The following is a 19,064-nucleotide window of genomic DNA, read 5'->3' on the forward strand; positions in this document are numbered from 1 at the left end:
CTGCAGTATAGTTCTCCTGTATGGTGAAATTGTCGTAATGAAAAGGGATTTCACAAATCTGTTACTGTTCCAGTGAGTTGCTTTGAAAATGGTTGATCATACGTGTTAATAAGGTGCATGCCATTCACATAATTTAACCAAAGCTGAGCCAGAACTCACTAAAAATTAAGGTCAGTTTTTCACTGACAAGGAATAGTATAGATGTAACATCGATCCCTTCAGTGGCCTCCTCTACATGAGGGAGCAGCTGTCACGATTTCTGTGTGTGTGTGTGCACGTGTAGCCATGTACATTGTTTCCATCCATCTATCTATGTACAAAACCAGATGTTTTGTATAGTTCTTACTAAGGCTTGCTGCATGCATTGAGTAGGCAGGTGTGAAGTTGTGGATGAGAAGAGCAGTGTATCAGCGGTCTTCTCTTTAGGCACAATCATACATATTTTTTTATACTTAGAGGAATAGGTGTCATGTAGATTTCCACATGAAAACCAGCAGATTAATTTTTGCTTTTTTATTTTATTTTATTTTCCATTTTAATTTGTCCTTGAAGGTCAAAATTATTTTGGTGATCACTTCATGTCACGATTTTTATTTGGAAGCAGACAGCAATGTCTCTGGCACACAGACTGAGAAGTCGTGAGCACGTATACAAAGTGTCACTGGTGAAGAACTTTTTTCTGTACGTGGGAACTGGCCAAATCCTGCTTACCTTAGTGTTCACTTCTTCCTAATGATGTCCATTGACTTAATTATAGAGCTAAAAATACTGGTTACTCTCACAGGTGGACTTGTGCATGTGCTTCTATCGCAGACATCACATCAAACAGTTGCTCCTTGATTTTAAGTGCCTTTATTTAGTGGCTTGCCCTTCCCTGCCACCTAATTTGGGAGTCCAACCTCAGTAAGTTTACAATTTAAGCCATTATTTTTTAACTTTACGTACAGTTCCCAAACATCAGCACTTCAATATCAGCTTACAGAATAACTGTGTACTGAACCTAACAGTTCTTGGTATGATGCATTCTTGCTCTGGTTTTCAAAAAGTAACCACAGTGAAGTCTAAATGGAGTTTTGGGAAAGGACTTCAAGAAGGAAAACACTCAATTTGCTTTCTGTCAGTTTTAGGAACTCTGAGCAGCATTGCGTTTGAATAATATCTTTTCAGTGAAACAAGTAAAAAGATCATGGATCTACAGAGCTCTGTAAGCTGCAGATCGTGCTAGCAGAGCGCAATGAAGTGCCCGTTTAGGTCTCCGAAAGGCAGACTCAGTGTATTGCAGTTGGGCACTGCGTCCCACAGGCAAGAGGCTGGGATAGGAGGATGTCTTCTGCTGGGTTAGAACTTCTGGGTCAGCATCAGACTAGAATATTTACCTTTAATGTTCCTAATGTTTAGTCACAAGAAGTTTTTAACATGGGAAGTCCCTCTGAGCTGTGGTGGCCGGCATCAAGGCTGGTGCTTTTTTGTTGGGGAGGAACAAAATTGAAGCAAACCAAATGCTAAAAATATAAGAAGCAAACTTAAACATCAAAAAGATACCAAAACCTCTGTGAGTCTCTTTTTCAAATGAGAAGCTCTGGATGCATGGTGAGTGCAGACTTGGCTTCTTGTTTGAAGGAATCTCTATAATAGCTTTGTTTTATTTAGTCTTAAGTTAAGCAGCACTGCAGTGGAGACCTGGAGGATGTCTTTAAATAGTTGCTTAAGAAATGCGTTTGCCTACTAACAGTAAGCCTCAAAGAAAATTTAACTTTGTGTATGTTTAGCTAACAGTCTGCTGTGTGAGTATGTTTCTGGAGAAGGGGGGTAAGATATATCTGCCTGGCAGGTGTGATAGAGATGCCAAGCCCACGAGGGTAAGGGCTGCATGTAGTTACCTTTCCATACCTAATTTGCCATATTCTTGTTTCCGATAAGTCAAAGTATTTATTTGGGTGGCCAGAGTAGAAATTAGCACTGACAATTACGAGTATTATTCCTTTGCATCCTTTGGGGAAAAAAAAAAAACAAAACCCAAAAAACAAAAAAACAAAAGTACCCACCAAATTTATAATGAAGGAGAGAGTGAAGAAAAAAATTAAAACTTTGCTCTGCCGTTATTGGTATAGGAGGTCAGGGGGGTTACTGATATTAAGTGCATAAAGCTTGCTGCAGCTGATAAAACAAAGATTAATTGCATGTTTTGACAACAGTCAAATTCATATTGCTTTGTCCCACGAACCTATCCCCAGTACATGTAAGCAGGATCTAGCCTGTTGGCTTCATAAGGGCAATTCAAATACATAAAACCCCCCAAGTTTAGGCTCAGCCACAGGCAAATGAAAGTTTCCTGCATGTTAGGAACCAAAAAACAGGTTTAGGATAAATTTTTCATATGAATGTAACCCAAGCAGGAAGAAAAAGTAACTCCATTATGTTAGCAGTGGAAGCTAAATGTTAAAAAATGTTGGATCAGGAAAAAAAAAATTGTCAGAGCAGCATTCTGCCACTTTATCACTCTGTCATCTGTTAATATGAAAGTTATTAAATAATTATGAATTTTAAAAATAAATGTTAATCCCCTTTTTTATTTACTCCATAGTAACAGTCATATTTTCCTTCTTTAAAAAAAAAAAATTGACATTAGGAATATAAAAAGCCTTTGCTGTTGAGAAAAAAGGCTGGAGATATTTTTTTTTTTCTCCAATTAAACTATTGATTAACAATTTATTTACTTGTAATTTGGTGTTGACTACCCCAGATGTTGCTTTTTATTTTATATTTTACTTGTTATTTCTTTCTGGGCAGTTAATGAAGCAAGTTTTCATTTCTGTATGATCCCCATCCACTATTTCTATGCATGTGCCTAATATTTTCTTTAGAAATATCTTGTCTTTCAGATAAGAATTCCCTTCTGCAACTTTACATTTATATTTCAAAATAATAAATACTTCATACCGAAGTTCTCTTGTTTTGAGGAGTCACTTCTTTGGGACTGCAAGCTTGGGGATTTGGGTTCGAGGCTATAAACACTTCAGTACGTACGAGCAAGACTAATTTTGTGAGTTGTCTAAGCCTGCAGGACTCCTCAAACAAGCATGCGTCTGCAGGCTTGGGACCTGCAGATATTAGGAAGGAGGAGAAGAAAGGGAAAGGCTATAGATGCTAAGTTTTCTTTTTAATTACATATGCTTGCCAGGATCATCAAGAAATATAACACTATATTTCATGAAATTGGCGAGGTTGTTTGGGACACATTACACATAAATTAAACTGTTTGCTTAACTTTTCCTTATGATACCAAATTAACTTCAATACCTCATACCTTAATCAAATTTAATTATTGTGATTGTTAAATCCTTTGATTCTAATTTAGATAAATTTATAGCTAGCATTTCGACATCTAGAAATCATCTGATTCAATGATACTTGATTGAAAAATCTGTGAAGACAAGAATCTATCTGAAATCAGTGTTTGTTCAAGATGTTATTAGATTGTCAGCTATTTATTTCACGTATATTTTAGAAATTATTTTTTATTTATATAGTTGCACTTACTGTGTATTTTAATCTGTGTTTTCTTTGGATTAGTTTTTATTTCCCCCATCCCTTCTAAACTGCAGCCTCAAATTACAAACCTGAAGCTAAGAAAAAGTTACATGTCTGGCTCTTTATCCTGCTGCTACTGAATTTAATGGGACCGGGATGAGTCTTAGAGATGAGTGGTATGGTATAAAAGCAGAAGGACATAGAAGCACAAAAAGAATATTTCACAACTTGGAGAATATTTCTAACATTGTCAGAAGCTTCTGCTGTGAGAGAGAAGGGTTTGGAGGACATAGACAATGATTACTAAGAAGGCCATAAAAATCAGTGTTTCAGAAGCCATATGGCTATTGAAAGCCACATTGAAAGTATCACCAGTAACACTCGGGAGCTGGCAGTAAAATTTTAAAAAATATATATGTATTTTTTTGTACAGTAGTGAAAATTACGGAAAAAGATGAGGGTCAAATTCTGCTCTTGGGTACTCATATATTGTCTTTTGACATTGGAAGGGAAGATTTTAACATTTCACATCTGACTTGGAACCAAAACAAAAAGACTATTTTCAGATGAATCTGGAGTGACTTCAAGATCAAAGGAACCCAAATTGATGTGCCAACATATAGAAATACAATTTCAGCAGTCAGCGAGAGCACTTTGGAGTCAAATGCCATAGTTCTTTAACTGTACACAGTTGATGACACGTGGAAATTTTGGCTCTTAAAAGAAAGAGGGAATTTGCTCAAATGTGGAATTTCATACTACAGACAGCTCTGTCTGCTGAAAGGAGACAGCAAGTACTCACCATCATTCCCTCTTCAAACTGCTTTGTAATGGCTGTGCTCCTCTGTCCTTTAAATATGACTGGCTCAAACGAATTGCTAGCACCTGTGTGCTCCTCCAGGCTCTACCAGCTTAGTCAGTGCAGCTCTGGACAAACATCTGACTTTCAAGTGGTACAAATATTTACAGGAGACACGTTTCAGCAAAATGGAGGCAGAGAGAGTTTTTGATAGATCAATTCTAGGCAGCTGGTTACTGAATTACGGAGACTGGTGTTTTGTGTTATGATATGTTCACTTATTCCTTTTTGTTCGCTCCTTTTACAAGTGTAGCTCGGTGATCCCATCTGAATGATGAGTTCCTGTAGGTTCCGTAGGTTCCTGTCTGGAACAGTCACCTGTGCCCTCTCTGTTCTTAAAAATCTCTTGGGAGAGGAAAGAAACCAGTCTGCTGTGTCAGAAGGCTATGTACAAACAAAGTTAGAAAGGCTTTGGTGGATCTTCCCACACCACATCGACCATAAATGAACTGTGTCCTGGCAGATCTCAGCAATGTCAAGGCTTAGACTTTTATTTTATTTTATTTTATTTTTTGGAGGACCTGGGTAAGCTGCCTGTGGTGTTTCTTGGCCCTTTGTTGAATAATGTGTTTTTTTAAATCCCTATTTTTTTTTTTGTTTGTTTGTTTTGTGAAAATTTTACTTACGTAGCTATTGACATATGAACAGTCTTTCTTAAAAATAATAATAATCTGATCTAAAAGTTCTTTTCCCCTTACTGTCAATCAGGATTGATTTCCTGAAGACAGGATGTCCCTATTAACTCTCACCAGGAAGAAGAGAGAAAGGAACTTCCCAGGTGTGTCTTGCATACCTTAGCACCAGAGCTAACAGAGCTGTTTTACCAGGTTTGTTTCATGCTTTGCTGTGTGTTTTGAGAGCTCCTTCTCCTGCAGTTGGAACGTTCATAACTTTGTCGTCTGTGTGAGTTCTCAGCTGAGTTCTCTTACCCTCCAACCTGAGAAAGCTACTGGTCTCACTGATCTTGGTGAGCACTTGCTTCCATAAAACTTATGGGAACTTACTTTGGGATAAAAACAACCTAGTGCCAGGTCTGACTACAAAGTGGCAGTGCATTCAGCAGTTATTGAGCACCCTGACTATCACTTTCTATCAGTCTTTTGCACGCACATACGCGCACGTGCACACACACAGCATGACAAGCCTAGTTGCCATAGGAAACCAGGCTAAAAACAAGCAAGGTCAGAAGGCGTGAGCTCATTGTTTTTCCTTTGCAGCTCCTTTTTAGAACTGCTAGCATGGGCTTTTTTATTCATTAGCTTATATGTGTTCTTGGCTTCTGGGTAATGGAAATCATACCATGTGCTAGGCTCTATTCTGAACGGCACTGGTGACTGCAGTGGGGTATGTCAAGGAGCCATTTTTGTTGGGCCTCACCTCTTCCCTAGTTCTTCTCTTCTTGATTCAGCAACTGTTGTTAGTGCTTTGGCTTGCAGATTTCCCTCCTGGTCCTATGCTTGTTGTTGAGAGCATCTCCTATGACTGCTCATCTCACTGCAGAGTCTTGCCCACCCTAGAAGGAGAAGCAGCACCACAGGAGCGAGCGATGTTCTCAAATGGATTTCAGTGGGCTGCTGCTGTTTGTGTAAAGGCCTGAAGCAGTGTTGCTGGTGCTTGAATACCAAGGAAGTCCCTAGTCTGGGTAGAACTAACTCAACCCCTATCAGCTTTGCTTTATCATAAGTACATCTAGTGCATAATGACCTTTCTTTATATAATATAGAGGTGTGTAGGCTCTGACCTCTGAGGTTGTAAGCAAGGTGGAGGCCAGCCACCCTTCCAAACTGGTGTCTGGATGACAGACAGAGAAGCTGGGCCTGGTGGCAATCTGAGCAGTTGCTCTAAGTGTCAAACCCTCTCCTTCTCCCCCTGCAGACTACACTTTCTTACAGGTCCCTTCAAGGTATTGCAGGCTGCAGAGCTGTCCCTGTGTGGAAACTAGAAGCTCTTTATCTTCAGATGCTGATAACCTTGCTGATTCTTTACATGCAGGTGGGTGATTGAACTTCTTGCAAGGGTGTCGAGTGAAGAGGCATTTAGTGGGATTAGTGACAGGGAACTGAGGGGTAAAAAAGCAGAAACAAATAAAAAAACAACTGTCTATGAAGGCCATCTGTTCTATAGTTGGTCGTGGACAACTCTCATTCCTTTTGACCAAAGTGGTTGCTTGCAGAGCTTTCTTTGCCCTTTCAGTATGAATTGTTGCACTATCTTCTACCCTTTTCTAGCAAATACAATTATAAAATACAAACTATAATGGGAGGAATTCATCTGGTTATGAATGTATAAAACAGCTTAATTAGTGATTAAAATAATATAGGTACTGTTCTATCTATTTCATGTAAACATTAAATTAAGATGCCTACAAATGGGCACAGTTATTTTGACGTTTATCACGCATGAATAAATTCAAGTTCTTATTTTCTTTATAACTATTTTAGAAATTTAGGAAATGTAGGCCTACTTGGTTAGGACTTCCCATGGCTGGGGTTGATTTGTTCCTTGCTCGTTATTTTCCACACCTTTGCCCATACATGTTCTCTGGAGCAAGGGTTTACTGGAGAGAGGAGGTCTATTAGTGTAGCGGTGGGGAAACTTTAATGCTTCAAGTACTTTTGGCCGCCATCGAGGGCAAGGAAAACCTGTTTTTTTGGAACACCTTTTTGCCACTGGTCTCCCAGTTTCCCTTGAATCATATTGCTGACTTTACTGGTTGCATACATGTGGTTTGAGTTCCCGGTGCTGAGCCATGAAACATTTGTAGTCTGGAAGCTGTGCTGATGTTCTGGTTGATGTTAATCATAGCAGCAGAGAAAGGAACCACTAGAATGCAGTTATTTTCAGGAGCCATCTAGGAGATTAAAGTTGCCATAGAGTGTATGCCTATCTCCCTGCATGCCTCTCAAACCCTTGGCGCGTAGCTTTAAAATTCTTAAAGAAAAGAGATCTGGCAGCTCATTGAGAGATATCTGAGAATTGGCACCACGTATCTTGAGATCTTGTATCACCAGCTGTGTCCATGCTAGTAAATTAAACGCACCCTGGACCACTCTCTGGCACTGAGGTCAACTGGCACAAGGTAGCCAACATCTATCCCATTAAGCTCTCTTGTATTCCGCAACAGGACAGCCATAAGCAGAATGCCTTTTGAAAACAAGTCCCTGGCTCACCCTAGCTCCCAGCACACACCCAGGAATCGTCTGAAAGAGTGCTGTTTGTTTGTACCCCACCTTGCTATGCCAGGGACCTTCTAGAAACTGAAGACCAGGTGCTAGCAGTAGTGTCTCTGCACCACTGAATTTGTTAGGGTAGGTAATAACTGGTAGTCCTGCAGGTGAGTGAGCCTTTGTCACAGCAACAAGATGGAGTGATAGATCCTTTCTGCAATGATTCCCTTTATTTTCCAATTATTTTGTCTTCTCTCTTAAACCTGAGGTTTTATTCTGGTTAATGCTGGAATGGCTTACTATTTTCAGCTTTTTAATAGTTTGCTGTTGTGATTGTATTTGATTGTGTTTGAAATTCTATCTCCCTGAGGATTGGGAAAGGGATTCTATAAATATTATTTGATTTAATTAATAAATGTCAGCTTCTTTCATAACGTAGTAGGCAAGTGAGAATGTGTACTGGGAGAATGACCAGTAAGGTACACAGAGGCATTTCTGTTTTTATTCCTGTGCCACATTCACCACAGACCTGGCGCAACTGTTGCCGGAGTCTCTAATGCCACTACAAAGGACAATCTATTATGCAAACCTTTGCTCAAGCCCCAGGGTATTGAAGGCAGATAATAAACCACTTAATGTCTTCTCAGGTATTTTTGTAGCTCATAACTTTCTACCGTGTTTGATAGAACCCCCATAGTACAGACCCTTCTGAAAGGATGCACTTGGTCAACAGATTTTTATTGATTTAAGTATTCAGATTCTTTGATCTCACGTCGTCTCTTCAGCAGAAGAAAATCATGACTGTTTTTTGTCAGTATAATATTCCAAGATGCATCTCCTTTCTAGCATGTCCTCTGTAGCATGATGTAAGCCCTGGCTGAACTTGGCCAGGCATGTTTGTAGAGCTTCCCTGCACTGGACTGTCCATCTGCAGTGGTCAAGTGCTGGTGTGTTAGCCAGGGAGAGGCATTTTCCTTTTGCTGATTATTTGGCTAACTGAGAAGAATTAAAATTTCTTGTTAATAACATTTTACAGATCTGTCGGTGAAAATATAATTTGTTATAATCTGATTAAAACCTTTTATTTCATATCCTGGAGCATGGTATAGCATCATGCAGATTCATGGTAGTCCCTAGGAGTGTGGTTACATTTCAAAGTGGTGTATCTATTCCTAGAGCTGTGTTGGATAAGTAAATAAAATGGCTTTGTTATTTTTTGCTGTTCTAGAGGGTCCTGTTAGGCTGGTATTTGGGTGAGCTATTCGGTGGGCCAAATGCTGCTTACTCATGGGAGCTAGTCTGCTTGCGTCAGTGACCTAGGAGAACTGTTCCACTCAGAAAGCCACACTGTATTTTTACTAAGGCTCTTCCACTAACGGGAGTGCCACTGTATCCTGAGACCTGTGGGAGGCTCAGAAGATAGGGCACCAAGTTTGCTGTTTTTAAGGATTCATGAACAAATTGGTCCTTGAGGAGGGGGAGTGCTTGGAACAAAACCTCCAGTACATCCCATATGGCATTAGGTAGTATTCATGTCTCTTCCTCTGATGTGTGCATAGGGTTTCTATGGTTAGGAGTCGTATGTATATGGCAATTGAATTTTGATGTTCTAAACTAGGAATTTTAGAGTAGTTTTAACAAATGTCCTGTTCATCTGTACTATCTGGAAATGCATTCTGTCAATGGAGGTTAGAACATAAAGACTGATGAATGTTGAAGAAAACTGAACTTTTTTTTTTAATATAACTATTTATTTTGATGGTAATTGAGAGGAATCCTTCACTTTCCACAAATATTAATTAGAGAGATATTCTGTAGAAAAAGTGTCACACGCAGTGATGCATTTATGCATCCATATCAATACCTGAACTGGAAATCTGTGTGATTTTCTTGTGGAAGCCTTTGATATGCTGTAAATTTCCCACTCAAGGGTAAAAATATGGAGTCAGGTGATTTGGGTGACCAACAACCCTGCTACAAATACTAATTTATGATAGGGAAATTCATAATACACACAAAGCAGTCATTTTAGTGGGTAGCTAGTGAGCAACCTCATGGCCAGAAATGTTGGCAATTACTCATTCAATAATTTGTGAAAAAACATGTCTGCCCATTGACATTCTTGGGGAAGGAGGAAAAAAAAGGCAAATCTCATAAACACAGTGTGGGAAATACCTTGCCAGTTAACATGAGAAATGTGGGTCCACTTACAAATGTTTAGCCTTCTGATTTTCTGATAATCCTTATCAGAAGAGGTCTTGGCTTGACATACAGCCCCTAGCAGTTCCCCTGAAAGTAGAAGTGTAAGCCCAGAATTGTGGTGCAAGTTGAAAAAGTACCTACAGGGGTGATTTAGTCCCAGTATGAAATTTGCAGCCAGCCTGTTTTCTTAAGCAGAGTTTCAAATTCTAATGCTGGGTCGAATTCAAAAAAAGGCTGAAGCAAAATTAACTCGACTTTAAGCTAAGATTCACTTCAAAAAGCCATTAGGGGTCATGATAGCTATGTGAAAAAGGAGCTGTAAGTGATCATTTGTTTAAAGGCTTCTGCTGCTGACCACGGAAGGTCTGGAGGTAGATCCAGGAAAGTTTGTGGCCAGGCCTTATAACCTGTGCCGGGCTGTTGAAGGCGAGTCTGCATCGCTCCCTTCTCGTGGGCCATCAGGGCAACAGTTCTCCCATGCTGCTCTTCTGCAACGTGCTTTGCAGGGTTGAACATAACTAGATTTTCTGTGTCTCATCTTCCTTTCGTCTCTTTGCTGAAGCTGCCAATGAGGAAGGTCATTTGTAAGGGTATATTTTTGTGATGTGGGCGTGGAAAATGAATTAAGACTGACAGATTCACTTCATGCGGAATATATGGATAGCACTCTCAACTTGCAGTCTGTATGTTCCTGCACAAATTTCAGATTGGTAGCCTACCTGGCATAGCTACTTCCAATTTCTGGTTTTTTTTTCAAGGTTACTCATACCATTTCAGCCCTATCTTAGTAGTGACCAAACAGTAGATTACATCATGTATAGACAGGGAGCCCTTTGTTTTTTGTTTTTTTTTTTTTCTTGTTTGGTTGTGTGGGTTTTTTTTTGTTTTTTGTTTTTTTTTTTAAATGCAATTTGTTGACACAATTGATTGTTTTTAGTAATTTTCTATTTAAAATGCAGTTTTTAAAACACTCTAATACTAGAATTCCCTGGAGGCATTCAAGACCAGGCTGGATGTGGCTCTGGGCAGCCTGGTCTAGTGGTTGGTGACCCTGCATGTAGCAGGAGGGTTGAAACTCGATGATCACTGAGGTCCTTTTCAACCCAGGCCATTCTGTGATTCTGTGATAAAATTGTTTCATAATTTGCTAAAACTTATTCCTGTTTTCAAGTGTGCAGTGAACATACAAAAACATTTCCATTATAATGTTTTGGTACATCAGCATTAAAATCAGCTTGTGTCACCTGCCAATCTATCAAAATATTCCAAAAGTAATTTACAGTGTTAACTAATTTTGTTTTTATATTTCGTACAGTTAAGAAGTATGGTGAATTTTGAAACCCTTTGAATTCAAGGCCATTTAAATGAAAATAAAAGCACATTCTACCATTGGTACCTCAACAAATTAATTCATTTGTCAGTTGCATCTGTCTTATCATAGGAAATAATAGTTAAAAGGGTAAAATGTGTGAAGTTGTTTCGAGATTTAGGTTTTGTTTAGAAATAAAAACAAATGAAGCTGAGTAAAGATATTTCATTAAACTTTTCCTTAAAGTGCTTATGTTTATCTTCACGGATTTCAGCTTTCTTCTGAATGATTCACTACCCAAAGCCAAAACAGGACCTTTCTAGTACATAGTAATTAAAAAAAAAAAAATGAAAACTAGCGAGTAGTAGAAAATTAATCTTGTTCATTGCGGATTGGTGACCTGTACTGCAAAGCGGAAAGAAGATGATGACCCTGAAGTCAATGAGACTGAAAAGAGTGACCAAATTTATTACTTGATTACTGAAATTGCAAAGGAATGTGTTTTGAGGCAGCCATGTGCCTTTAAGCAAGTAATGATTCAACCTCTTTCTTTCTTTTTTTTTTTTTTTAAAGCCTTCAGTGATGAGACTGAATTAAGAATTCTCTGAAACTCCAGTAGAGTTGATGTTTCTAGCCTGAAATATCCAACCTTTTGTCCTAGCCATTCGCTCTGCACTGCATGCATTAGTACACCTAGCCCTGTTATCAAGTGTTTCTCGTGTTCTGTCCCCATTCTTTCTTTTTTTTTTTTTTTTTTCTTTCTTTTTTTCAGTCAGTGGGAATTACAATATAGATTTTTGTGAGAATAGGGTCTGGCCCTCTTTCTCAGGATTTCTTTCCTCAACAAAACAATAACTTTGCACGATGCCTGATTGGTTTGGGGAGGTTGTTTATGGTAACTACTTGAGTTCAACGGTGTTTCTGTATTTTCCTTTATTGTTGTTAATTTGAATTTATTTTAAAAAGGGGAATTAAATTACCCAGACAGGAAGATGTTGATGCAAATTTCCTAACTGCTAAGATAATAAGATTGAAATTAGGAGCATGTACACATTCTCAAGAAGCATCAAAAATACATAACTACAATTTCAGGGCCTTAGAAAGATTTCAGTTTTAAGAGAAATGCGGTTCCTTGACTTGCTTCGCTCAGCCCTGTTTTTTGAGTGTCATCACCAAGGAAGCTCAGTGCTTCCACAGTGATTCAGCTAGATTGGGTTGAACCCTTCCTGAAAACAACATCCTACAACAGATTTCTCCCCATTTTCTTCAAGTGATCTCAAAGAGTCCTTAAACTGTGCACTGTGAGAATTAGGCTTTACAGTCCAGTCTGCCATGTATCTCACTGATCATTTTATCTGGAAATTTTGTGGGGGAGTTCAAACGACAAAACTCAGGGAAAAGCTGTAGCTGGTATTACTGTGCTCACGTCACGCATTCAAACACTTTACTTCTCAAAAAGCCTAAAGTCCATCACTTACTGAGACTAGTCCTTTTGCACTAGTCTAATGCTACCATAATATAGCATATCTATTATTTATTGAAATTATTTTGTGTACAGCCCACAGTGCACATTCAACCTGAAGGATCCTGCAGCGCTTTAAAAACAACCGAGGTAGAGGAATTCCTTCCACACTGAAATGCCCAGGCTTAGAGGGTGGGCTGCAGCCAAGAAAATAATCAGCTTATAGCACACTGCATAATGTGTGTGAATTGCACAATGTGTGTAAGGATAATTCTGGCCAAGGGCATATCAGTACATCTCACAAATGCATCCTGCTGGAAAAGGCTAATATTTGAAGACTATAATAAAAAGCTAAAAACCTCAGCAACATTGTTCATTGATAGTATGACCTGTTAAGTTTTTCTCTTTATTTACGTATCCATGGAAATATTTGGGTATGCATACATACAGTTGAAGTGTTAATTTGTCATTGGAATCCCTAAAACTTGCCTACTTTCTCAAATAATTTCCTTTAAATGTGAGGTTTTAGTAACTGATTATTAAGGCATCTGAAGAAACTTGTCTTATGCATCTGAGAGGACAGTATACATCTATACTGATTCATGATTCTGACTTAAAGCTCGACTTACCAGTCCATACACAGCCTGTCTAGTGTAAACTGTGTGCTAGACAGCACATACACATTTATTTTAGAAATGCTATAGCACCTACTGCCTGGTTCTTGTAATTTGTATCTTGATATTTTACTGACACTGAGAATTCATCCCATTTAAATGAAACAAAAACAAACAAAACCACAGCGACTGAACCCCCTGAAGCTTTTTTTTTTTTCTCCCCATGAACAAATGAGAAACTATCAACAAATTACACGATAAGGTTTTACCAATGATGCATGATGAGTCATGAGTTATTCCTTACGTCAAAACTGAGTGCCATAACTGTATCTGCCAAGCTCTGTCTGGGCTTACTCTTCAGATTGTTTTGGGGAGTAAAGGCAACCGGTCGTTTCAGGAGCGTATGATGCTACCACAATGGGAAACAATGTGTTTATCCCCAAGCAGTTTTAATGTTGGCTGATAGTTATAAGAAAAACAGCATTGCTTGTAACAAGCAACAGTGATACTAGTCTTCTTCTGCAGAATCCTTTCCACTGGAGGCCTTCAGTAAGTGCTCCAGCACCTCAAAGTGTGTTGACTTTGATCTTTCTGCTAGTAGGAGGAATAGGGGCATTGTTAACTTTCATCTTTTCTTCATCTTGCTTTTCTAGATGGTTTAGAATTTAGCTTCTATGAAGTGTTTCTTTTGCTTTCTCTTCTCCTTACATTCTTCCTATTGCCATCCCAACTCCCAGGATGCCTCTATTCTCAAAATAGTTAACCCATCCCTAGGTTAATTTTGCTGCACAGATACTGTCTTTTTCTGCAGATTCCTCCATAAAACAAATTTCTTCTGCAAGTCCTTCTAGAGGAGATCTACCAGAGAAATGTCAATGATAACAAGTTAAAAAGGATGGTAAAATGACAAGGAGTCTTTGGAACCAAACAGCGACTGCTGTCTGCCTTCCACAGAAAACCCTTGCACTTCTCACTCTATTTCTTGCTTTTCCTCGTGCCCTCTACAGTATGTTTTTAGATTAGTGTAATGTAGAACATTAGATTTCTCCTGGTTTGGCCTGTGCTGGGATTTGTGTATATATGGCAGCACATCAGTAAGAATTGGAAAAGGATTGGCACAATTCCTTTAGCTTTAACTTCTGTGTACTAACCAATTATTTCATAATTTTTACTCCTCCATGCTTTGAATTTTCAAGTCAAATTGTTCATGACAAGGCTGCAGGTGGAAAGACAAGCTACTTTGGAATAAAGCTTGAAGTAAAGTGGGGGAAGAAGATCTTTATAAATGCAATCTGAACGGTTATTATTTAATGATATTTTTGCTTCTCTCATCCCACTTACTGCTGAAGGACACAAGCAGCTCATAAAGAGAAAGAGGCATACTTATGGGGAAAAATAGCTGTTTCTTTTCCTGAAAAATGGGGTCTTCTCTCTGGAATGTAAGTGGTGGTATGTACACACTAAGTGTGCCTGCATCTATTGTCACTGGAGTCTATGAAGCATTATGTGTACACAGTCTCTCTATGCTGGAAGGAAAAAAACACATATACAAAAAGATGATTCAAGCTCAAATAAGATTTCAGGCTTTTGGAGGGACAGATAGACAGCTGTATGAGAATGTGTACAGAGGATGCAGATGCCTACGTAGTGTTTATACCGTCTGAATGAAAACATGCATGTGTTCCTTCTGTGTATGTACATGTATGCTGTTTTTTTAATACTTTATGTGTTTATGTCACATAGTACATTACATGTGTGCTTTCTATTTTTATGTGTGACTGTGTGGATGTATGTACAATCCATTTTAAGGGCTTTTCCAAGTGTACATAAGGTGTAACTATAGCCATTTGTCTATAACCATGCTGTAATTAAAAGATGCACATATTCCAGTTCATATTACATATATCAGTCAAGATGTGTGGTCATCCATAACACACCTGCATTAATATAGACATGGTTAACCTGTTTTTGCCTGAGCTGCAGAGATAGTGCATCTCCTTGTGGCAACGTGTTTGCTATCATTTAACATATTCTCAGCATACAGACTGGTAGCCACTGAGAGCTTATGAAAGTATCAGGCTTAGTTATATATGTATGTGTATGTATAACTGTTAAATAAATTTTAATTTATCAGGTCAATAATATCCATATTATTGCACAAAACTGTCTTAAAATCAGAATTATAACATTCTAAGAAAGGTGACCTTTGTTTTTTAAGGGAATGCAGAATATGGACAAAACCAGCTATGATAGTTTTTGAAAGTTTGCCTCATGTTTAGAACTAAGAAATCTTTATATTTCTGATCCCAGGTTTGGAAATTGTATCTCAAGTACATGTTTTACAGGCTCTCTGTAGCTGTCTGGTGAGAAAAAGTTAACTGACTGTGTCTGTCAGTGGTTCTGTCTAGTGCTTTGTTAAATGAAGCAACATTCCTGAGGATCTCCCTGAGAGAACTTCATACAATTTGTTATAACAGTATGAATAGTTTTGTAATGGTAGCAGGGAAAAAAAAATCAGTCTCCAGCACCTTGAATAAAAGTAGACTTCTGGTCATCCATTGCTTCATCTAATCATTTAGATGTATGCAAAGAAAGTGTAGACCTTCAGGTGTAAAAACAGATCTCAGCACTCTGTTTTGCACGTACTTTTCTCTTCTGAGTCTTGAGACAGGATCCCCTAGTATGTAACAGAGTACCAGTGGGTGGAGTAGCTACACTTTGCTTCTGCAAAAGGGACAATACAACAGAAAATTAGGGTGTAGGAGCCTCTCCAGCTTCCCTTGAAGCAAACGGGAGCTGGATTAAACCTAAATCTTTACTTACAGTGGGATAGTAGTCTATCAGAATTCCCACTGAAGCAAAAGGGAGCTGTATCAAGCCCAAGACTCTAATCACATTTTTTCTTGACACATTTGTTCATATATTTTGTTTTGTCTGGCTCGTCTTTACACTGTTTTGTAATTATCACGATGGGATTAGTGGCTATTACATAACCAATTTCTAAATGATATCAGTTGTTCCTGCTCTCCAGTGTCACTGATGTATGTCAGAGAAGTTTATGTATTCTGGTGAACATGGCAAAAGATTCATGAATTTTTCTAATGATTGTTATGGGTAGAGGCATATACCTTTCCTACCAGCACTTCAGAGGGCCATGCTATTTTTGCATGTGCAGAAGACAGTAAAGTGTAAGGCCATTCCAGGATTTCTTTTTCTCCTTTTTTTCATTCTAACGTTCTTAGCAGTCTCTTGAAACATGCAGCGTAAGGACTAGATTTGTCTAAAGAATTTCATAAGAAGAGAACATTACTATGTGATAGTTTTTATTTGGAGGAATTTTCCACAATCCCTGTGCTTCTGGGACACGTGTCACATTTGTTCAGTTTGTTCAATGCCAGAGTTGTTCCTCCTCACTCTTTTGAGGTTAGCTCTGCAGTGGGATCAGCGTGTTCCCTAAAGTTTAGGTGCTTGGTTTTCCTTCCCCACTTGAATCCAACCCCCAGAAATCAATGTTCTAGAATAAGTGAGTTTTCTAGAGTAAGAGAGTTGCGACTTGTACCAGGCAAGATGTGTACTCATCCTTCTAGTGCTATACCCACTGCACTATGCTGGCAGTATTAAAACGGAGGGCTGTGCAGAGGCCATGGTGTGCAGTGGCAGTTCTCACTGATGACAGTAGGAGCTGCACGTGTCGATCTAGGCGGAACACTGGGTAGATGACGTCAGTGTGGCTCACAAAGCATCAGACTAGGAAAGACGTGCTGGAGCAAGGGGCATTTCTGCGTTCGTTCTTCATGACATAGTTTTACTTAGCTGCTCATTAATAATACCCTGAGACATATGGGCACTGATTTATTTTGGAGTTTTTATTGATTTGTCCTAATCTGTACTTCTAATTTGTGACCTTAAAACGTAAGCTGGAAATCAAGGAGAGGTTTTACACAAAGTGGGTGTAGAATTCTGGAACATCTTTCTTTGAGGAACAAGGAAATTAACTATGGATTTTGATTACTTAATGAAAGGAATTATAGAATGACAACATCCAGAATAGGACTTAGCCACACAGGAAATCCCACCTACCAAAAATTCGCCTTTGTCTATCTAGGGAGCTGCAAAGGGGATAACTATTGACTCTCTATAGACATAATGAATATATGTATTTATTTATTTATTGAACGTCAACCAATTTGGACTTGGTTTGTTCTCAATTAATACCTTTTTGTCCACAGCAGAGGTAGAGAAGCTTTGAACCAAACAGTAAAAGACGTATTCGTCAATTAAACTGTACAAGAGATATATCGATAAGTGACTTTCAGTTACAAAGATAGAAAGTCCAAGTAACCTCAGTCACTTCACTGGAGCCATCCAAGACTTAAACTGACAGAAAGAGAAGGAAGGAGTATCTTTCTCACTGCATTCCTTTTTCCCAGCTAGAATAATGCAGCCTCAACATGCATCTCCTACAACAAGTAAGAAAAGTGATTTTCTTTCCAACTGACGAGTATTTTTATGTTCAGCCCACTTGACTTACTCTCTGTCAAATAAGGATTTTTTTATGAACTTATGAGTCTACTTTGTGATGTTTCCAATACGCACATTAAAATCCATAGAGCCACATCACATTGAAGTCCTAACTTGCAGGAGAGGAATGTCTGCTTAAGAACAAACAGGATGAAATAATTCCTGATAAATACAAAATGTTTAAAAATACATTGGGCAGTCCAGCTTAAAAACTGATTCGTTTCTTGTATGCGTAATGAAGATTAGTTAGAAATATTTATGTGATTCTTTAAAAACAGAATGACTGGGCTGTTTGGGGCAATCGGTGCTCAATGCCCTGGGCTGCAGGGAGCTTGGGAGGATGGGAAGGGCTGAGCTGGCTGGTCCAGCCTGAGGCACCAAAAATCACTGTCTTTAGCAGTTCAGTGTGCTACTGGTAACAAAGGTAAGGAGGTTCTTTAAAACATGTATTTAAATTAATGTTGCTCTTGAAAAAAAAACCCACAATACTAAAATACATGTCAAATCCATTTTAAAAGATAGGTTCTGTTTTGCCATGAGCGAGGAAGTCAAGTATTGGATGGGGAGACAGTTTCATCAGGGGAGGTGGCGTGAAGGTAAGCAGGTTTTCTCTGTACATCTTTAAATGCAAGGTGTCCCTACACGTACACTCTCTCAGCAGATGCAAAGGGATTTGCAGCTCCAACCAGTGCTGTCATTGGCATTTTGGATGGGCTTAGAGTGTTGGTTCTGAGAGCCAGTGCAAGAAGGAGAAAAGTGCAAGTTGTTCTGTTGGGCAATCCTAAGCAAGCACCCTGACTATGCATCGATCAGCAGCTATGCAAGTCCTTATCAGTAATATCAACATACAGGCTAAATAGTAAATAGTTGGAGTGAATGTGTTAGAAAAAACCTTCTCTCTCCTGTTATTGTAAACCTGGAGGAAATAAAACATGCTTTAGCATACACATGCATTTTGCATATGTGTATGCAAAAGGATTTTTTTTGTTTTTTGGCTTTTTTGAAGGAGTGCGTGTGAAGAAAACCCCTTGAGCTGAAATTTAAGAAAAAGACTTCTAAAAGTAGTAATAGTCAAAACAAAACAACAATGAAAGACTTTACGTAGATCTCTAGTTCATTTTAAACTGGGAAAAATGGATTCTTCTGATTCTTGTTCCAGGTGCTGACAGGCAGCCATCACTGCACAGGTTTGGCTGGGGCTCTGAAGGGGCCATGCTGCCCTCGGCACAGAGGGATTCCTGTTCAAGCCCAGCTTACATCACAGAGTTAAGTGGTAGGTTCTCAGAAGGGTCATTACCCACATTTTAGCCCCCAAGGTCTGAAAATCAAAGTACATTTTGCTGCCTTTCATGATGACCTTGGTATACAGGAAAATTTCATAATTATAGATCTTTGTGCT

General features: G+C 38.8%; 1 long non-coding RNA gene across 4 annotated transcripts in view; it reads left to right on the forward strand.

Annotated features, from left to right (window-relative positions):
* LOC128086355 (uncharacterized) overlaps positions 1 to 19,064 on the forward strand; it is a 72,942-nt gene that overhangs the window by 26,645 nt on the left and 27,233 nt on the right. For 2 of the 4 annotated variants that reach the window (XR_008209344.1, XR_008209345.1), the window contains exons 6-7: positions 5,099 to 5,217; positions 6,266 to 6,382. The exons of the other annotated variants lie outside the window; for them this stretch is intronic. This is a non-coding gene — a long non-coding RNA (uncharacterized LOC128086355). The remainder of the gene's footprint in view (positions 1 to 5,098; positions 5,218 to 6,265; positions 6,383 to 19,064) is intronic. 4 annotated transcript variants of the gene reach the window in all.

The sequence above is a fragment of the Tympanuchus pallidicinctus genome, unplaced genomic scaffold, assembly GCF_026119805.1.
Source record: "Tympanuchus pallidicinctus isolate F22 unplaced genomic scaffold, pur_lepc_1.0 scaffold3, whole genome shotgun sequence".
Classification (NCBI taxonomy): Eukaryota; Metazoa; Chordata; class Aves; order Galliformes; family Phasianidae; genus Tympanuchus; species Tympanuchus pallidicinctus.